The sequence below is a fragment of the Chaetodon auriga genome, chromosome 2 (genome assembly GCF_051107435.1).
Source record: "Chaetodon auriga isolate fChaAug3 chromosome 2, fChaAug3.hap1, whole genome shotgun sequence".
In the NCBI taxonomy this organism is placed as follows: Eukaryota; Metazoa; Chordata; class Actinopteri; order Chaetodontiformes; family Chaetodontidae; genus Chaetodon; species Chaetodon auriga.
This window is the reverse complement of record NC_135075.1, coordinates 9,037,101-9,044,097: the sequence shown is the minus strand read 5'-3', so window position 1 is coordinate 9,044,097 and position 6,997 is coordinate 9,037,101.

Sequence of the window (6,997 nt, the reverse complement as noted above, 5' to 3'; positions counted from 1 at the left end):
TTGTTTTCCCTGAAATCATATAAAAGATTTAGCATCATTTGAAGGTCTGGATAGATGACTGTCAGACTGAAACCTTCAACTTGGAGCAGGACGGCTCAACAGCTGCTGGCTAGATTGCTATGAAACACAGTATGAACATTCATAGAGCCAAACTTGACCTTCCTGGCATCTTGGAAAACAGTGCATCTTTAATGGTGACCTACACACTGCTGGACAAGTGGGCGCAACTAAAGACATCCTTTTCTAACTTTTCATACTAAGGGCATAAAAGATTTTGTTTGACATTTTGGGAAAATGCCTAGAAACCACAGCTTGTTGTGTTTACTGAGTCTGTAAATATATGGGATTCATACAAGAAAATGCAATATATTAATGAGTGAACATTAGAAGTATTGGTAGGTGTAGTTTTTTTTTTTTTTTTAATTAACTTTGGACAGAGCCAAGCTTGCCGGGGTCTCCAGTCTTTATGTTAAGCCAGGCTAACTGCCTCATGGCCACAGTTGCGTTCTTAATGCCAAGACATGAGAGTGGTATTGATCGTCTCATCTAACCCTTGGCAGGAAAGTGATCAAGTGCAGTTTCAAATATCAAACAATTCCTTTAATGATCTCTTGGCCTCTCTGTTCACCTCCCTCAGGACTATTCTGAATTGCTGAACTGTCAGTGTGTTGGTGGTTCCATCTCACAATTGACAATGTCCTTCGAAAAGAAGGACATACAGCACAACGAGGACAAATAAAGACAAAAGAAATTATTAATTAAAAAGACATTGCAGCCTTTTGCGGTTAGCAAGCCTGTATACTTCTAATGTTGCTACGAGCAAAAAAAATACCCCATTTCATCATCTTAATGCACTAAGTGGAGCAGCACAACAGTCTTTTCCTTACATGGACTTTGCCTAAAGTACATTTTGCTCCTAGTCCAAGGTTAGGTTTTAAGCACATGCAGCTTTAAGCCTTTCAGGGCCCCAGATGATTCATCTGGCCATGTCAAACTTCTTTTTAATCTAAGGATTATATTCGTGTTTGACTTTCAGTCTGCACCTCTGAGAGTCCTACAAGTTAACGATGTGATGTGCTAAATGAAATGATGGGAAAATTAAACTGTTCCTCATTTTCAAAGGATCCCCCCAAAGGGCTCCACTTTGAGAACCACTGGAGTAAGGAATTATAATCTCCACATGATACAAGCTGTAATTGAAAGACTTAGTAGCTGAAAGAAAAACGTGCTCCAGCTGCCGTCTAATTATGAAAAAACATCAGTGATTTTGATAAAATGAACACTATCTTCCGAAATTCATACATTAAAGGACAGAAGCTGTGCGCGTGTATTGCGTTTGTGCGAACCAGAAAGGCGTTGTGTGTATTTGTGCTCACAGTAACTTTGTGTGTGCATGGCTGCATGTGTATATGAGCTTTTCTTGAACATTAGCGTTCATTAATATCCCCGGAGAGCATGAGGTAAGGCTCATTCTTCCTACAATTCTTACAATTTAGATGTCAACCTTTTGATATTTACAATCTCCACCTCGCTTGTTCATTTATAATGCATGTGCCATGACGTAGCCGGGCTCTAGACCTCTTTGCTGTGTGACAGGCTCCATCATTAATTCTTATTTCCCGCCTATTGATTTAGAATACAACAAGCAGCTCTAAAAGTGACAAAGGCTGCGTTGTTGTGAATGGACTGTGCTTATGACACATGATTTTTCTGGCAGCAGTCCTCAACCATCCATGGCATGTTCTCACAGGCCACATTTCAACTTTATGTTCCTCCAGCTGAAAGTCAAATCAATACGTCTTAAGTGTCCATCTCAGAAGAGTCTATTTCATTAAGCTGGTTTTGAAGGGCTCAAATAAATAAAGGCTGATTGTATTTACTGTAAGGAGTTCAAGTGGCCAGTCCAGTCACTTTCTTATTTCCTTATGTCTCCGCTGTCAGACATACTTGAACCACAGACCTGAAGAACTACTAGAATACGTGTCAGCGTTTGCTCGGACAGGTAGCAGCAGTTCAGACAGAGACTCTCCAGTGTGGCTGAACAATCCATTATCATCATCATAAAGCATCCAAGCAACCCACGTCCTCAGCTGCAGGATGCACATGCAATCCCACTCAACAGGGGTATCACACGCGCGCACACACACACACACACACACACACACACACACACACAATTGCTGTAATTGCACCTTTATTAGTCTCCCATTCACACTTTTTACAACCGGGCGCAAAGAGCAGGTCGCATCTCTGGAAATGGCCTCTAAAAGCATCGGGCTGCTATAAACAAGACCCTTCAGTGCCATTAGACGGAGTGGCTTGGGGGGGGGGCAGCAGGCCTGGTGCTGCCAGCATGGTTAGTAAAGTCAATTAGTGTACTTCATTAGAATGTTGTAAACTTGCAGAAAGGCCATAATCTGATGAATACTGGAAATGCTTCCTCTTTTAGATGGATATTTTAGTATGGGCATGAATAAAATGTAAATTTCTAAAAGGCAGCATCTCTGTGAGGATGTACTTTGGCACAGCTGCACTTTCAGCTAAACGCTAGCATCCTCACAAAGGCAATGCAAGCGTCCATAATCATGTTTAGCAGGCAAAAGACTGAGGTCATCAGATTTGCAGGTATTGGTGCAAACACCAAAGTATCGAACAGATTCACAAAAGTCTTTGCGATCCTTTAAGTCTCCGTTTCTGCTGTTCACACTGCAAGTATTCCTCCTCTCTTTCAGGATCAGTTTTGAGGCGTGCACAATAAAATCTGGGCAGAAACTTTGTGACAAGAACAGAAAAGCCTTTCCAATTACATAATTCTAGTAAGCGTATTATGACTGTATTCATAAAGGGATAATACGATACACTTCACTAACACACACAGGCACATGCACACAAGCATGCCCACACATGGATGATTGCACACTCACACACACACACACACACACACACACTTTAGCATGGACATTATTACATTCAACGTATGGATGTGGTCTAAGAATGTTGATGAAATGTAATAATTCACACAATCTCACAACCTCGTTTTGATCAAACAAGTGACAGGGGTGTGATTTTTTTGCTCACGATGGCCACTGCTCTACATGTTGTGTATAACAAGAGAGCACTTGGCATGCATGAGATTAAGAGATCACATACACTTTGGTGAAATAACAAAGATATTTTAGCAGTTTAATAGTTTTCTGGCTTGGTGCACAAACAGGCAAGTTCCTGCCTTCTTTTATAGACTTTCAGTCATTTAGATTGTGATATTATGGTCATCGAGCTCAATGACTCTGTTACATGAAACAATGTTCTGTGACGTCACTTGATCAGGTCATTATTTTCATGGGGGAAGAATGATTTGTATACCAGAGCTGAGGGGTTACTGAGGTATGGAGCTAATTAATGTGATTTTTATGAATAATCATGCATTTATTGAGAAAAGGACTAACTCTTTAATGTGTCTGTGAGACACAGGTGGAAACACAAGGTTAAATGCTTCTGTAGCAGTCAAACTCCCACTCACTCCTTTGTATACAGATCTTTTAACACTGAATTGCGTTCCCCAGCCGGGCTTACAGACAGCACTTTATTGCCACCCATAAATATCACCACTTTATGTTCTGTGTGATGTCTTCGAATTTTCCAACTTGGCATTTTTGACGGGACTTGAAGGCGATCTGGAAGCAGAGGCTGATGGGCAGTGGCACAAATAGACGGGCTGAATGAAAGCGCTTCTTCCACTCCCTGTCTGTCCTTCTGCGATGATGCCATTCTGACAGAGATGTGGAAATTCAAACAGCAGCCTCATGAGGTTGGTGCCCGCCAAGCGTGCCACCCCCACACTGAGCGGCAGAAAAACCACTCCTCAAACCCACTGGAGCCTGGACATCAGAATAATTGAATCTCTACCTTTGTCTCCGCTGACCATTTCAGAACATTAGATAGTATTTCTCACTGTGCCCTCTTTGCTAAGCAGTGCTTGTGAAGTCTGTCTGGAGGCCTCCTGCGGTGGAGACTCCCTGCTGACTCCATTTTTAGATGCGCTTCTTATTCTTGAAGTGGGGGGAAAATAAATGTTTTAGCCTGCCAACACACTGAACAGCATCCCACCCACGGCTGGTGTTTGCCATTTTGTCAGAGTGGTTCAGAATGTTTGACCCTGCTGTGTGCCAAATAATGTAGCTTGACACTGACACCAACCCCCCACCTGATCCTGGACCTGCTTGTGCCTGTAGTCCTCCAACAGAGACACTAAAACAAATTAGGCAATGCAGAGACCATCAGTGTCTCACCTTGTTTACTTTCTTCACAGCTACTGCGTGACTTCCACTTTGCCTCATGATAAGAAGCTAGTGGTTACAAGCAGCGCATTCCAGATGATTCTGTTAAAAGCTTTGTTCTCCCCCATGAGAAATGAGACACGCGTGAGCTGATTGCACATCTGTGGTTTTTGAAAAGCATCCTAAATGTGTCACAGGTTGGACCAAGCAGCTGCACAAAGCAACACTCTAACTGGCATGTGGACAGTAAAGAAAAAAGATGGTTAAGTCATCTCATGTTCATCCACAAGCAGGGACAAAATTAGACAGGCGTGCGGACGGCGCAGGATGGAGCTGAAGGAGGTCGTGATGTCTGTGTGTGCTTTTTCAGGCGATTCAAGGCAGCGTATAAGAAAGCATATTGAATGTGTCACAGCCTGCAGTGATGAGCAGTGGGAGGACTGGGTCTGCATTCTGATTTCAGGGCAGGCTGAGCATGTTTGGTCTGGCTCAGAAACTAAACAGTACCCTCTGTTGGATTGCACGGAGATTGCGTGTGGTGGCGTCCGTCGGACAGGACATGACCGGTGGTGGAGATGCTGCTGCAGCTCCATCTGTGAACATTCAGTGCTGTTGAACCACTCAGTGCGCTCACATCGCACAAGTGACGCACTTCAACTAAAAGACTGACTCCTATGTTATAATGACTTTGTTCAGACTTGCTGCATTTCTTGCTTTAATCCCGTCAGTGTCAGCGAGTGTGTCCAGCACTGAAGCGCTTCCCTCAACATGATGACAATTAGCTTGATTTGGCATGCACTGCTACTGATCACAGATCCATTTAAAAGTTCTTCTCTTGAGGCAGGTGGTGAAGCATGAAGCTCAGAACAGCAGCCCGGTGGGTTTCAAGTTTAGTCCAGAGGCCCCCAGGGGTCCAAAAGGGGGCTCCAGGCGGGGTCAGAAGTAAAATGTGGAAGGGTTTAATTTCACAGTTATTTTACAGATGAGTCAGATCAAAGGCTTCGTTCTACTCACCACAGCTGTCACTATCATAATTATACCTTCATACAGAATTACAGTGAATTAGCTTGTAGGGCCTGCAGTGCAGGGTTTCTAAAGGTAAATGTGTGACACCAACATCCAAAGTTTGTATGCGTTTTTTTTTTTTTTTTTCTGAAAAAACTGGAATGCAAAGAAAAGTGATGCTGCAGCACTTCCAAGATATATCCCTGCAGTGTGTTTTCTTTCATTCTCACTTTAATTTGATTTTTTTTCTTCTCAGGGAGGCCAGAGGCAGCCTTTGTCATTGCAGACGACAGGCTGCTGTATTTACCTTTCAAAAGTTTCATCCCTTGCTAATAGAGTCCTGCTCCCCATGCCTGCAGACACACAAGACAGCAAAGATATCATTTGAGGTCCGAAGCAATATCTGCAAGTGCAGTAATGACACATGAACTGAGGAGTGCCTAAGATACAGAAACAACTGTGTTACGAGTCTGAGGAGACATTTATGCAGGCGACTGGCTGAAAAGATTCAAAAGTCTGTGAACTCTTCAAGCCGTTATCTTCCTCTGTGCATATCATCTGCCATTCAGAAAGCTGGGGTCAGATTAAAAATCATTTGGTGTCAAGCTGCTTTTAATATCCCTCCTGCCCTGGCATTTGTTTCCCTGGAGACAAGTCTTAAAAGCCCTCCGTTTAAACAGTGCCGCATGGATGAATGCAGTTTTATTTCCTCAGGGAGCCTGGGCAAATTTCAGCTGTCAAAAGGCAGCAGTGACGGACCATATTGTGAACTGACCCAAAGGAACGCATCTTAGAGCTTTGCTGAACAAATTGACATGAAAAGTTGTCTTTATTTAAGGGGCAAAGGTTCGCTGCTCTGTGTATTTTGATTATGACCACGGCCCCATAACAGACGGGGAGCCTCTACGGAGGGAGCCTGCTAAACACGTCCTGTGCGGTTTCACCGTCTCCTAAAAACCACCCAAATCATCATTTTCTAATCATGCTTCACGTGCCCTCTGACATGTGACACACAGGGACGAGACAACTGATGGGTTCATTACTTGCAATGATGAGCAAAGAATCAGATACACTCAAAATCTTACCACATTTTTTTAAAATGCCACCAAATGTTCCTGCTTTTTTAGCACCATTGCTGCCTGAATAACGTGCTTGTGGATATTAAATGTAGGAACACCTGACAGACAGGAGACACAAGGATTAATACGGCAAAATAACTCATCAAACACAGGTGTAAACATTAATATTTCATTTTTAGGTCATTCCTGTGATCCCGGCGCTGTGCATGCTGGGTAAATGGCTTAGTGAAATACAGCCATCATTATTGTTATTAGTTACACCAGTGCTTTTCCGGATATGACAAGTCAAAGCGTGTCAACATCTTTTCTGCTGCTCAGGACCCAGATAGCTTGCAGCCAACCAATCAGAGTCCAAAACAGACCCGGGTTACAATTAACAGGAACAGGAGCAGTCTGGTAAAAGTATACTGCTTTTTCTTCTAAGATCTGTTGATTGGCATTAGCGCTCTGAAGTCACAGCTTGATGTCAGCTGGCATTAACACTGTTAACCAGTACACTGGTGCAAACTATAAGCAATTAGTGAGCAGTGTGGAGCCGGGCCACAGAGGAGGTTTCTGTGCAATATCCAAAATAGTAGTCCAGAAAATATGTTTTCATGGCAGACATTTTGACCTGTCATAGCAAGAAAGGCAAAG